The sequence below is a fragment of the Pezoporus wallicus genome, unplaced genomic scaffold, assembly GCF_028554395.1.
Source record: "Pezoporus wallicus isolate ANWC-B61680 ecotype Strahan unplaced genomic scaffold, APGP_CSIRO_Pwel_v1 contig_8705, whole genome shotgun sequence".
NCBI lineage: Eukaryota > Metazoa > Chordata > Aves > Psittaciformes > Psittacidae > Pezoporus > Pezoporus wallicus.
In genome coordinates, this window is record NW_026638439.1 from 1552451 (window position 1) to 1567855 (window position 15405).

The 15405-nt window shown below is 42.1% G+C and overlaps 1 long non-coding RNA gene across 1 annotated transcript in view; it reads right to left on the reverse strand.

The window, feature by feature from the left end:
• Nucleotides 1–15405, reverse strand: part of LOC130599902 (uncharacterized) — an 82034-nt gene that overhangs the window by 58143 nt on the left and 8486 nt on the right. Inside the window, exon 2 of the long non-coding RNA XR_008972317.1 lies at nt 4517–4644. This is a non-coding gene — a long non-coding RNA (uncharacterized LOC130599902). The remainder of the gene's footprint in view (nt 1–4516; nt 4645–15405) is intronic.

The following is a 15405-nucleotide window of genomic DNA, read 5'->3' on the forward strand; positions in this document are numbered from 1 at the left end:
CCCCCCCCAGTCTGAGACACTGGAAAACACCCCAATTACGTGAGAATTACCATCCCCATTAAGTGGTAGCCATCACTGCTTAACTGCTATCCAGGGAGGCATCCTGACTGAGAGCAGATGAAGTTTAGTACATCTTAGGCAGTAGATTATTGCTTGGATATGAAGGAAAGGAAAACTAGAAATATAAGACTAAGGCATTTCAGTTAAAGCTGGAGGTGTTCATTTTTGCTACATAACACAGAGCAGAACTTGGGCTCCACTGAATTGGGCTGTCTTTCTCTCCTCATCCACAAGGTCAGGGTCTTGCAGGGGCTGGGGATGATACAACCCTCTTGTCATTTGTTTGCTCCCAAGTAGGGAAGGAGCAGGAGTGGAGCCCTGCTCCAGGACACTCAACCCAACCCAGGCTGGACTGTCATGTTGTGGCTCTGTTTTCTCTGCAGAGCTCAGAACAGCTCTAAAGCATCTTTTATTCAGCTCTAATCAAGCCCCCTGTTCCTACTGTAAATCCTCTGGCCTCAGTAAAGACTACGGCTTTGTCAAGATAATGTGACCCCCTTTTTTTCATTATTTTTCATAACCCAGAAATTCCTCTTTCTTTGACCTTTAAATGAAGATGCATGCCAAGAAAAATCCAGGGCTTGTTATCAAGACAATCTGTGGCACAGGCTGTGTGGTAATGTCCTCCTGAGGTGATGAATCAGATCTATCAGTGTCTAGATACTAAGGCCTTTTTTATCCTTGCGAACTTGGCTTTCCAAATCTTTAAGCCTGATCAGAGATACAGGCACTACAAGAGCTTACTTAAATCTCAGCAAGACAAAAAGAGGGCGAGGGGGAGAGAGCTCACATAAAATAAAGAACAGCACTTTTTAAAGATAAAATATAACTCTAGGTACAATGAAAGCCTTTAGAGAACAGAAGAGATCTTTGTCAGGAATGTATCTCATTTAAACCCATTGTTTCACTGCATGCTTGGCAGAAAGGCAACCATTTATCTTGCCTTTTTTTCCCTCCTTTCCTGATGCTAGTTTCTATTTCATTAGGAAATGAATCACTGATGAGGTGCTAGTCCTGTCTCCCTGCAAGCAGGCCTCAGAAACAGGGGAGTCAGGAAAACGAAAATTACATATAGTTTTACAACCAAAACCCTGAATGTTTTTACAAGTCCAGTATTATATATGTTGTGCTGCATTATGGATATCTGCTGCTTAGCGTTTATGGTATGCAGGCAAATAATTCCAAGCCAGAGTACCTGTGGTTAGATACCTTCAACATGTGTTAAGGCCGAACAGGAAGAAATTTTCAAAGGGAAAAACAAAGGGCAGAAGAATTCCTAGATTTTCACACAATTTCCCCTGTGGGTGCTGTGAACTGAACCTTCCTGGTTCACAGCACATTGCTGGAACACTGTACCATCTCCCAGAAAGCTCAGAGGGATCTCTCATTTTCACACTTGGTGTAGTGCACACACGTGTTCGTAGAGTTATATGCCCAGAGAAGGAGACAATCACATTTCTGTAGCTTGAATACCCCTGTGATGAGGCATAATCCTGTTGTGGTTTTGCATAGAGAAGCAAACTCCCAACAAAGCCACCTCAGCTTGAGTTCGACCTGTCGTTCAACACAACATGGGTCAGGGTATTTTCTGTGCATTGCAGCTGCACACTGAGCACACAGAAGGTGTCAGGTACAGTGCAGTCTACACCCAAGCATCCTTAATTTGATGATGCCTGAAAAGCCAAATCCTGACCCACACAACAGTTCATTTTGGCTACTTCAGGTATTCCACAGAGAAAAAGGAAGAGAAGGGAAGTTGCTTTCCTACCCTCTGCATGAACACATCCACCATTGATTGTACTGGCGTGACACACAAACCAAACTGCTGTCAGAAATGCCCATCTTAGAGCTTGAAAAATGTGTCTAATAAAATATACTTCTCTCCACCTTCCTTAGTCTCTTTCATATCCTCTGACAATACTTCACATTACTACCATGGTGCTGTGTGAACCTTCACAGCTTCCAGCTACATTTTGGTTAAATTTCAGTTGGATAACCACAAAAGAAAACAAATGGATTTAGGATTTGTAGAATCTTGTCCCTCAGCTTTATAAGGTTAAGAAACATAATGCACATATTTATTTTATACCATTTGATACTTCCATTTAGTAGGCATGTAGCATTTAGCAAAGATACACTGGACCGACCTACTCAGAAGAAGCACATGAACAGGACTCACCACTTTCATTCAAGCAACCAAAAAGCTTTGAAAAGTGCTGTACTAAGATGTTGATCAAACTCCTGCACAGGTACGATTCTCACAAGGGCTTTTTATTTTGAAGATCCAGATTTACTGACCAGCAGAAAAATCCAACAGCCTTCTGAGTCTCTCCCTTCTTCACACGATGCACGTTAAAAGCCTAAGGTCATGCTGCAATCCCAATTACCTACCAGAACACAAAACTAAACCCACCGAGTCACCCTTAAAACTAAACATTATCCCACCTTCTGCTTCTCCTGGAAAGGTGCTTTCACTTTGCACATTGCTTTTTTACTTGTTCTAGAGTGAATTGGTTTGTATCTCAAAGCTACTTGTAACTAAATAAACCTGTAATACTGATTATAATGTTGCATTGTTTTTTTGCAGAGCCTGCCTCTCCGTTATCCTGCTGCTCCTTGTTTTCTGTTCTTAATAAAGCATTTCCAGGTCAGAGACAGGGATAGAATCATAAAATGGTATGGGCATGGGCAGAGACTTGCCACTCTAGACCATGTCACCCAAGGCTCCGCCCAACCTGGCCTTGAACGCTGCCGGGAATGGATCATTTACCATTGTCCTTTCTGTATCCTGTTGTACTGGGGTTTTCTCCCCTCTGTCTTTCTGTATTTGTGCAACTCACAGTGCACAGCATTTTCAGTAATGAGTTTGTGCGTTTTTCCTCATGGCCAGTTTTATTTCCTCCGTTTTCCCTCCTTCATACTGGAGCAAAGGAGGAAACCTCAAATGAACTGTGCATCAGCCCACTGATAAAGTGGAGTACCTTTCCCTGCAGTAATTACCATTGCCTAAGCTATACCCAAGCACAGCAAATCATTTTTATGTCTTTATGCTCTGCAGCTTGCAGAAAGAAGCCCTAGTCATAGGTAGACAGCATATGAATTGCCAGAAAAATACCTGCTTGTGTACAGATCATTTATAACCCAGCCAGCCCAGTGCTTGAGAGGGTTTTGCCCACTAAACATCTCATGAATCATTGACTTCCTTTAAAAAGATAACAATAATTTCAAAGAGGTGAGTGGGATTGGACTGGATCATTATGTTCTCCCTCTAGGGCAGGGAGTTAAAAGTTTTAATTTTCTTTCATCAATCTAAGTCATCACCCAGGGCTGGAGCCTGATGTTTGACTTCCACTAGTGGAAACCTTAGATAAGATGAGATCTGAGCACTCTCCACAGAGGGCTCCAGTGATGCTACTATACTCGTTCAGAAACGTGTATCTTCAGATGACTGTAACCCTCCATCAAGCCCACTAAAGTCACCAGCAGCAGAGCTATCTGCCCATCTGCTTGTCACACGTTTACAAGGAAAGAGAAGGGAGCAGGGAGACGCTATTTTTGTGATCAGGACTTCCCAACCAGGTCTGTGTGACTGGCATTATACAGCACAGCCATAATGAGTTCAGTGTGGCTTTGGTAGCCACGGATTCATTGCACATGTTCTGTAGAGCTGATTCGTTCAGGGAACACATCTGGGGTTTCCAGACATCTGGCAACCCAAGGTATTCCTCCAAACTGACATTCAGGAGCCTGAGTAATTGTTCTAAACCTTCAAATCTAGGCAGAAAAACAAAATATGGCCCCATAAACTCAGATGTACTGTACTCAGGGTGGAAGTGTTACTCACTCTCTCAGCATGTGTCCTGTGGTGGTGTGCTGCTTTCTCACCATCACTTCAGGACTGCATCCAAGTCTGCACCTGAATCCCATTTGGTTTGTTGTTTCACTGGCTCTAGTGCAGCAGTGGGCTTTTTTGTTGCCTTTGCGTAATAGCGGACCCTGAATCCTTGTTTAAAGTTGATGGCTGATGCTCTGATGTGCCATCACCCCAGCCACAACTACCATAGCCCTGAGCTAAGCAGTTTTTCTTGCAATTAATCTAATGGTTTTTTAATTTTGCAATAACTGCACATCCATTTAATGCTTTCCCAAAAAGTGCTAATTATTTTTAACTGCTATTTTATATGACTGATTTCCAGCACGTGCATTCTTTATTATTTTTTTATTAGAATTGATTTCGTTTTAGCCAGCTGTAAGCATTCTTCGTATTCCTGTCAAGAATGGAGGATCTTTCTCATAGGAGCTGTGCAGAAAATGAGGTACTGAATGTCCCCTACAGTCCATAACTTTACATAAAAAATACAACAGAAGGCTAAGACAAGCAGAAGGCAGTGAACAGGGAAGCTCATAAGGCAGAGGTGGGAAAGAAAAGTATTACAGAGCCACCATCATGGCTTACCTGGACTTCCCAAGAGTTTCAGAGGAATCCTGGCAGGAGGAAGTTCAGCACAGTCAGAGATGCAAGATGCTCCAAGCCTTCCGTATGTCAGCTTCGAGCTTTCTCATGGTGTGTTTTATGTGTTCAACCTGGAGAAGAAGATACCATATTAATATACCAAAGGACAAAGCAACTCAGAGAAGACAGTGTCAGAAACCTGTTTACAACAGGTTGTTGATGGCACATTGTACCAGCTATGCTAAAAAACACTTCTGTAAGCAAAAGGAAAACGAGGGCACCAAGTTCATTGCTTTCTTAATCCATCTACTGACACTGCCAACAAAGACAGTCCTGCCTTTAGGACCAGATTTAGTGAAGTTTTCCAAACAACTTATTTCCTATGTGCCACAGAAGACAACTGGAGTGACAGACTGCAGACAGTGCAGCAAGTGAGCAAATCAGTCAGGTCGGAAGCACCTCTTCCAGCCTCAAAACAAGATCCACCTTTTCTGCTAGCAGCTGTGCCCAGGAATACAAACACACAAGTGATGGAAGGAGATTCCTGCACTGCACAATCACCACCATGTACCAGCTACTGCAGGGGACAGGGCTTGGAGGAGGAGCTGAACTGCAAATGACTAATCTTACCCAGCTACTGCTTAACTAACATCCAGTTCCCTATTCAGGATACAGAACTGAGTTATAGTTGAATAGGAGTATTTAAATAAAAGGTATTTCAATAAAAATATATTCAATCTAAAGAAAATATTTTTTAAAGGTATGGATGTATAGAACTGGTGTTTCTACCCTTACGCACTGATGATATGTGCTCTTTAAAATCTGGTTATCAACCTATAATGTTTTAAGAGTATATTTATATTTAGATGCTCACCCAGATTTCTTTGCAAATTAAACTGAAGCCCTCAGAGATACTTCACTTCCTTTTGTTCTTTCTTCTCTAATTATACTGTGGCACTAATTATCTTATGGGCAGAAACAGTCTACAGATTGCTGCTGCTTCAAAAACTCAACCGCTGCTCCTGCTACTCTCTTACCTTCTGAGTATCTTCAGTCAAAAAAAAGCAACCTGAAACACCATGCAAAGCAAGCAAGACTGCCCTAAGTTCTCTCCTTTCCTGCGAGTTCTCTGCCTCCCCTGTTCTCACCTGCTTCCTATCACTACCAATCCCCAAAGTTTGCTTCATGGTTATCCTTGATCTACAGCACTTCTCTATAGACTACAGATGGTACCTCTGCTCTAAAAAGCATGACTTTTTCCCAAGTAACACAATTCAAGTTGTTATGATCTTCTCCTGTAGCCTTTACGCGGATGAGTAGTCTACCTCTAGTGTAACCCCATCTGGAGTAACTTAACAGCAGCTGTCAATAGTTGGAACCATGAATTTCTTAATCTCAGAAAATGATTGTAAAATTGGATCATCAAAGAGCACATTGTAGTGAATGCACCTGGTATTTCCTTTTAAGCATAAGCTCAATAAATGATGTTTCTAATGTTAAATCATGCAATGTTAACTTATCGCTAATGGCACAAATGTATGCTCGCTTCACAAGATCTACCACATTAAGACCCTCTAAAGAGAAGGAAAAAAGGGATCTTAACAAATTTTTCAACTCATCAACTCACCATGGAGTCAACTTAAAGCATTGATTAATAGGACCCTTGCTATCCCAGCTGAACCCATAAGTAGCTTAATAAGACATAAAATATTCTATTCAGGGTTTTTAGTTTAATACTTTTTATTGATTTTTTTTTTTTCAAGAAAATACAAGAGCAGTGTGCATCTAAAGAAGTCTGCACAAGGCCTTCATTTTGCACTGGCACATCAGAAGTAACGTTCATTCATTTTGCACATGCTACCAACCCACATGACCTTTAAACTGTTATTCAACATGAAAATTAAACATCTAGCAAAAAGCTCTGAAAGAAGGATTCATTAGAATACCTTGGATGTGATGCGCATTGCATCAAGTCACACACACATTTAATGGGAAGCTGTTGATATCTCTTAACACCAGTGGTGAGCGGGACAAGTCTCATTGGTGGCAAAGAGGTTACCCTGCCATACACGCTCAGGATGTAGTTGGGTATTTATGAGTCTCATGAGAATGGAGAAGTCAGACAACAGCAAGGTCACCCAACTATGGGGCATTCACAGCTATGGTATCTCCTTGGTGCTCTGCAGCCCTGTATTACACAGAAAACTCATCACAACTGTCACCATCCCCAGGCCTCCTCACTTGTTCCCCACTCCAGACTCTCATCATAATCTTCCTATCAGCAGCCCCCTTCTCCCCAAGGCAGTCTGACACCCCTACTCTCAACTTGTGCTTTAACCACAAGACTTTCCTTTTGCCCTGCTGAGAACAGCCTCCTTGAATCTCCTTCTCCTGATCAGGCACACTGAACTAGGCGTGTGCTTTCCCCAGCTTGAATCAAAGTGTTTAAGTTCTTCTGTTAGCACTATTTCTGCTGGCAGGAACAGAGTGTTCCATTCACCTCAAAGCCATCAACTACTTCTGATGGCCCTCACAGCAGGTAGCTAGCAGTATTCCCACCTCCATTTGTCATGGTGCCCACACTATGTGGCTTTAAAGTCATTACACAGGGCAAGAGACACAGCTGCCTAAAGCACAGGTCTGCTTAATGGAAAACCAGGTTATTGTTGTTCTCTATTTTATCTCACTTTGTTTTTCAGTGTCTTGCCTAGAGCAAAAGGCCTAGAGTCACCACCACTGGGAAGCCCCAAGATCACACAGGCATCTCCTCCATGAGTCAGAGCATAAGGCAGGTTTCAGACACACTTACCCTGAACAGAACTGCCTTCCCCTGTCCAACAGTGACCCCTTTGTGACATTGCTCAGTAACAAGCACAGACATTGCAGGGATGGGGATTGTAATCATTAAATTGTAAATCCCTTTAAATGCAAAGATCAAAGGGAAAGTTTCAATCCAATGACACATAATTAAAAATGCAGACGTGAAGAGCTTTGATTCATGAATGCTTATGTACTTTTAAATTGTTGCCAGGGAGATCAGGGCATGAGAAAATTAAAACCCATTACGCTTCAAAAGGATAAATGATTTTCACAGCTTTCGAACATTATTTCCTGTTGTGCACATTTTTGTGTGGTTTCACATTTCCCCGCCCTGCCCAGGCACATTAGTTCTGAAAAATGTTTTCCAGAAAATGTTCAGAACTCAATGAGATTAAAAGGAGATTAGTGAGCTGCCTGGATGGAGAGTTCCCATTGGTACTCAATGGCAAATGCTCAGGGCAGTTACAGTGGAACCCCACCACACACATTTTATCCTTTTACCTGTTTTAAATTAAGGAGCTGTGACCTTTTCATTCATTATGCTTTTTCTAATGGAGCCAGTACAATACAATATGGTACAGGCCATAAGCCAAATCTCCCTGAAGTTAAAAGAAAATATTGCCATGGCTGCAGTGGTTTCAATCTGTTTGTTTAACATTTCTCACTTACAAAATCAAAGCACTTAACTGAAAGGAAAAGGCTGCTTCCTATTTCACAAATACAAAATTGAGACTTGCAAAGTGGATGCGATTCTCAACCATCACATCATGGATGCCAGACTAAGTCTAGAGCTGTCAAGCTACAGCAAATACTCCCACTTCTGATCCATGGTGTCTTTCAGATCTGCCCTGCTTCAACACGTGATGTTAACACTCCCAACTGGCACCTGAGATGTCCTTTGAAGTGCTTTATAATCATCCCAATCTTACAAGAGACAAACAGTGTTGCTTCATATTTGCAAGCGTTTAGCAGTTAATTTCTTTGTTAGAAATGCATTGCTGAAATCCACCTGTGAGATGACGGTTACAATGACTCATAGGCAGCAGTTTCATTAGTGGCCTGAAAGTACATGTGAAAACAAGAAAATCCTCAGTGCTCAACTCATATTGCTGCTTAACCACTGGCAACAGGAAGGGTGAAGATGATCAGACAAAACCTTGAAACCTGTACTGTACACAGCTAGGTATTAGCCAGCCACTCTCCCTCTACAGTTGATGGAATACAGGAAGATTCATCTCATCTGCAAATACCTATATATGTGACTCTAGATGCCTCCGTACCATGAGGATGTTTTTGATTTGTATGTATAAAGTTACATAGGATGAATCGCACTATTCAAACATGTACCTTTGGGATGAGGGAATAGATACAGCCCCCAAGACACAGCAGCTCTAAATACACCAGAAATCCCATTCTGTTTCCATGCTTTGGAATTTCAGGAGTCCACATTTTCAATAAAGTAAGGCGCAGCTGCATCAGGCTGACTTGCTCCTCACTCTACTGTGGCATTTTTCAGCTGCTAGCCGAGCCAACCTTCACAAAATTTTCCCCAAAAGGAAAAAACCAGAGACAAGTAGCAGCAGACTAACCGAGCACTGAGCAGTTCAGCAGGCATTTGATGGCGAAAGGAAAAACCCTTTGTATTTACTTTTGAACATATCAATCAGACATTGCTTCTGCTGGAGACCAGTCTACTTCTGAAAAGTGTCTCTATGGCGGCAGCCAGCTGAGACACAGCAACAACGGGCTATCCCTATAATGCCCCGATCTGCCTTTGTTACCCACTGTATTCACTGAGATAGCTCCAGAAGTAAGGCACCCCACATCTAAAACATCACCCCTTCTTGTTATTATTTCTAATGTCTGAATAGCAAACAGGAAATGATGAATTTATCCTTAAGTTGGTGGCTGCTCAGGAACATGCTTGTATTAGTCTTTGTTTACACTTATTGGATCAATAATGTTGCTAAATAATTCTTATTCTGCAGATTTCAGTCCAAAGGAGATTTTCTAGTCTCAGTTTCTTTGTGTCACAGACCATAACACTTAATCCATTTACCGGAAGGCTGAGATCAGTAACTTGCATTTGACTAAGGCAAAAACATCTGGTGTTGGCTTAAGGAACTGAAGTAGTGGAGAAGCAATTTATTAATTTTTTTTTCCTAAGTGCCTTACTTTTTATGTGAGCTTGGTCATAATGTCCCCATCAGCATTTTCTGCATGAAACAGCAAAACCACTCCATGTCCAAGCACCTCAATCCTCTCATACGTTTGGCTGTTAAACAATGTTTTCTTCCATGCACCCTCTGCAGAACAACTGTCCTATCTTAAGGGAGCAAGAGACCAGCTCCTCTGCAGGTTTAAGTGAGCTCTGACATAAGTTTACATCAGCTGTTTTGCCTTGAACATGGCAGTGCCGTAAGAGCTGGTTGACAACTCCTGGATAGTGAAGACTGTCTGATCTGAGCTGCCACCTCATTCATGTGAATACTCAGACTTCTCCAAACCCTCCAAGGAAGGACCTGATCACACTCCATACCAGAAGGGTTGCCTAGCCTAGTTCAGAGCTCTTCTGAAGTCCCTAGACCCATATGCACTCAGTCTTTGGTTTAAAGGAATTCACTTAAGATGATGTACCCAATTTCATCATTCTTTCCTCAAGCTTTTTCTCAAGTGCCCATATTGTTCTGCTCAGCACTTCTTGCCTTCAAAAGAAACATGCTCCTTGTAAAACAAGGGACAAGGGCATATTTATTGCACCCCAGAGGCACCACAGGCAATCTCAGAATTATCTCTGCAGATCTCTATTGTGCTTCTGCAGCAGCACACCAAACACAACCTTTGTTCCCCTTGTAGTCAACTATTAAGGCACATAGGGCCCAACACTTCAGGGATTTGCTACAGTTACATCCAACCTCCTGTCTAGTTGGGACACTGCATAAATACCAAGACTTCCTCCCACTCTATTTTCTGCTGCAAGACCTGTGATTTTTCTGTGGGTATATTTGTCAGCTGCTCTACTATAAGATCCAATCTAGGATTACAGTTCTCTGCTATTCACTGCATTTCTTTATCCCACTTGTCAAAACAGAATCAGTCTTTCAGTATCATGATGACACCTTAATACAGTGTGGATCAGGTTATGACTGACCTACAGACACAAAGAGGAAAAGGAGTAAGCTTCCTTGTGCACCAGTAGGGCACTGTCCTGAAACGTGCAGATACCATTTGACTCTCCTCCCTCTTATACATGATGTACACGAGGGTGGTGAACAGCAAAGATGACTTTGTCCCTCAGTACACAGCTGAGCTACACAGCTGAGGCTGGGAAAAGTGTGAAGGGAAGAAAAGTCACAGGAATACAAATTCTCTCTAGCACAGTACACCTGCAATCTGCTTCTGCTGAAACCAGCTCTGGGCAGTAACACACCAAAAGCACGTCTGCTGTTTGCATATTGGCTTGCAAAACCAGGAAAGACAGGTTTGGATAAAACAGATGCAAAGGACAGTTTCCTACATAATGAATCTCTGCTCAGCCATCATGCCAAAAACTGAACTGTTCTGTTTCATCCCCCCAGTCAGAATATGACTTTTACCAGGACAAATAGCAGGAGCTGCTGCGATTTCCAACATGCCTGAAAGCAGGGGCAACAAGAGATCTCACAGCTGAACAAAATCCTCAGGTTTTATTATTGTTCTTGCATTTCAGTATCAAACCAACTGTCATTCAAACATTCAGGCCTGCTTTAGGGACTGGTGGTATGACTTTCTTGCTCAATTCACATTCATTCTGGTCCAAGTAATGACTACCTTTGGCCGAGGCTCATCACAAGTCCAGGCTCACTGCAAGGCCAGGAGAAGGATAAGGACAAAACTAATGAATTTGAATGGTGTTCATCAGTAATAAATTTTATAAATGCCTTTACTGTGTGCAGCAGCTCCAGTTTACTGCGCTTAATTTGCTTTGTAGGACAAAGACCACCACAGTTTCTGACAATCTCAACAATTTATCAGCATACTGTGGGAGCAATTATTTTAAAGCAGATAGGTAAACAGACAGGTAGTGTTCATTCCCCTCTGCCCCCCCCATACCTGCTCATGTGAAGTAATTCTCTTCCTTAACACTCTCAGCCTCACCAGGGCTAGGACCGTTACAAAGGGAAAGATGAAGATGAAATCCTCATCCAAAGATAAAACAGCTACCAACTGCCTTTTTTGCCCTACTGGAAATTACACTGAGAGTATCTCTTCTCACCTCCTAGAGTGGTTGGCAACCGAGTGCTGTCTATATTGTGAAAAACTCCCCAATCCACTCTTCTGTGCATTCTTCAAAAGGGAAGTATGTTCTCCATGTTCTGCAGGTCTCCTTCACTTAACAGTTTCTTAGCATTGTGCTTCCTCTGCTTAGCCTGCCCTTAAATTGAGTGGTTGTTTTATACTAAGATAGAGAATATGTTACAGACATATTTTTCCGAAGGGCTGAGTTCCTAAAAGCACATCACTGTACTGAAACAGATTCCCATTCATCTTCTGGCTGTCACTGCCTGACTGGATGACCTCAGCCTCATCATCCATAAGGTAGTGATGAGAATCATCAAACAGCTCCTTGTGTGTCAGACACACAAAAGCTGGAGGTGAGCAGTGCTGAAAAACAGTGAGGCATGATTACTAATAGCTCGCATGATTATTCCCAAACACATGCAATCTCATAATATTGCCTTCATTTGGCATAACACTGCCTGAAAACACCGACAGGAAAACACTGTTTTGCTCTAGTGTTTTTCTGATAACTGGAAGGGGAGATACAAACAGAGCATCTGCACTGCCCCGACAGACAAACAAAATCCCCATGTCCCGCAGGTAATTACCATCTCCTAATTGGGTTTGAAAACAGGAGATTTGAGTCTGAATGCATGCAGCTTGCACCAAAATGAACAATTACATGTCTGAGGGATTCAGTTGCTTCAAAACACAACAGGAAGAGACTGAAACTGAGGCTGAATTGAGGTTTTGCCTGCAAGTTTGCAGATAGCCCAGACTGACCTACACTAACAAGCTGGTTTCTTTTGCTGGCTGGCATTAGAATCCATACTCACCCCTATTGTCATTTTTATCTGCCACTCTAGGCTCATTACATCAGTTTAACTAACAGCAATTAATATGAAAATTAAAATTGATAGCAAAATTAAGTACTTGGAAGACAGTCACTGTTCCTGCATGACTCTGGCATGCCCAATTACTGCTAAACAAAACCCCAGGAACAACCTGCACTTTCCCAGCCGGTCCTGACCCAGCCCAGCCCTTGTGTCTCCAAGACCGCCCCATCTCTCCCCACTGTCGGTTCACTCATCACACTCCAGTGCAGCAGCCAAATTTGAGAACCTTTAAGATGCTGTGACATGTTAGTCCTACCTTGCTGTTAACACATGCAAAGGTTTTATAGCATAGCTTACACTGCAGAGAGCAAAAATAGACACAGGCTTGCTCAACACCAACTTCAGAAAGTCAGGTTTCCTGCCAACGGACTGTCAGAATCCTATACCTGACACAGGAAAACTGCTAGACTTGCCCATGACCTTGAAGTTTCATTTCTCTGTGGCTTGGTTCACAAAATCTCTACTTTGCCAATCCAGATGCGTAATTATTCAGTTTGTATACTACTTGGAAGGCACAAGCCGTATCAGAGTTAAATTATTATTACTGACAAGGTTCTGATATCTTCCAGCCTTCACTCAGCAGCACTTTAAATGTTATCTGCCCCACCATTATTGTGACAATAGCCTCCCACACTAGATCAGCAGCAGTGTCCAAACTTTCCATGCATGACATGCAGCTTAAAACTCATCTACTTGAAATGAGCTGGCAGAATTAGTATTATCCTCTGTATTTTCCATTACCAAGGCACCAGACACACATTTTACAAACATCCTTTCAGCAAGGGAATATGTCAGTTTACTGATACAATAATCAACATAAATCTGCAAAACTCTTTTGCTGACATTGTTGATAGGGAACACAACAGCGTTAAACAAACTGAGCCCTCATTCCCCCAGTGCAGCTTATCTGGAGGTGCTTTGTAGAGAGGATGTTGCGATTTTATGCTGGTGTATCCAATTTTATATTGATACCTGCTGCGTACGAGTGGAGCTGTAACTGCGTTGTGCCCAAGAGCTATCCTTACTATGCACTATGCTGTAACTACCTCTGTCATATACTTATAAATGGTTCCAAGCAGTGAAATAACATCTGTATTGATCTAAAGAACATTTTATCGATTAAAGACTGCAGAAGAAACCATATGAAATGCAAGCCTGTTATTTAAATAATGTCTTTCCAGTACCTGCGTTGGAAATACAGGAACATGAGGCTGTTAAATTTTTTATCAAATAGCTCCCACTGAGATTGCTGTAATGATGCAAAGTTAAATCGCTAAGCTTTGGGTTCCCACCCTCCACTTCCCTTTATTCTCTTCTCTGGGGGGAGGGAAAGATCTACAGATTAAAAATGCTTCTGAATATTGACATTAAAAGCTTAAAACAGGACAAAATACATCCCCTAACTTCTACAGCAAGCTGGCATAGAGGTCTAGGACAGGGGATTGGTGTGACCAGCAAGCTTTTGGGAAGGACAGTTTACACAGATTGCCACTGGTGCACACTTGAACAGCTTTCACCATCTTTAATGCCACATTAAAACACTATTGTGTCATGTAGAAGTGCAATCCATCTTCAAGGCTTTGTACTTTGACACAGAGGAGAGAGATTTGGAAGAGAGCCCTATGAATGGCATGAGAAGCATTAGCTGATGTTAAAGAACCCCCCCCGGCAAGCGTAGCTGTGGTTCAGGTATAGCATGGAGCAGGGGAAAACAGAAACTTGGCATACACAAGATTAGCACAAGGGTGCCTCCTGGCAGCAGCTGACAATTTACTGTATCTTTTAGTTCACGTCTTACATTTGAAGAGAAATTCAGCAAACACCAACCGACATCTCTGCCAGGAAATAGGAAATGTAAATAAAACCCAACAACCTCTTGGGAAATCCAAATTCAAAGGTTTTCAGACACAATTTCCACACAGCTCTGAACTCCCCAAGATTGTAGAAGTCTGTTCTTGTACGAGAAATCCAGTATCAATTGTTTTACCACTGATGTTGTGTTTTAAGGGGAAAAATACCACAAGAAAGTGATGAAAATCAAAGTCAGGAAATAGGATGAAATCAATACTTGGAGACAAAAAGGAAAGAATGTGATAAGATCCAGGAGTTCGACACTGTTCAGTGAAGGTTTGCTGAGCTGTTCTGTTACGCACATCTTGAATATTTCTAGTTACATTTATTGTAAAAAGAGAAAAAAGTGATTTTGATATCACAGGAACGCTAATACAGTATTTCTAGTTATATTTACTGTAAGAAGAGAAAAACTTGGTGATTTTGATATCACAGGAATGCTAATACAGATTTTCATGTATATAAGTTGGGAAAGAAACACAGTCATTGTGTGGTAACCTGAGGAATGAAAGCCTTGGAAAAACTAGTAAGATCAACTCCGTAAGATAACTTCCCTTTTGGCTGGTTTGTTTGCTCGTTTCCTACCTCCCTTCTATAGCCTTTAAAGGTTTTTTTCTGCTGAAGAAATTAAGATTAATTGTGCTAGACTGAGCGAGCCAAGCTAGACAGTCAAAACTGAAGAAGCTATTTGCTGTTCTGGCATTTTTCTATACCAGAAAACAATAACTGCCCACCAAGTGATACCCTCCAAGATACCTCTTGCCAGGTTGAGACAGCAAAAGGCACTATCAGAACACAAAGCGATTCTGCCCCGCAAAGTGCGTTGCTCAGCCCCAATTACAGCTCAAGCTGCTCCTGCAGTGGTTGAATCAAACCAGAGGACTCTGGGGGAAGAACCTGTAGATCAAAAATCTTTTGGTGACAAAATCTTTTGCAGCCACAGAGGGAATGGCCAAGGCTGGTAGTGAAGATGCAGTAAAACTGTGGAGCTTCACCTCAGTACAAGGGAGCAGAGGTGTATTTACAGCCAAACTTGGAGGTCTTCCCCCTTGTGGCTTTCCTTGT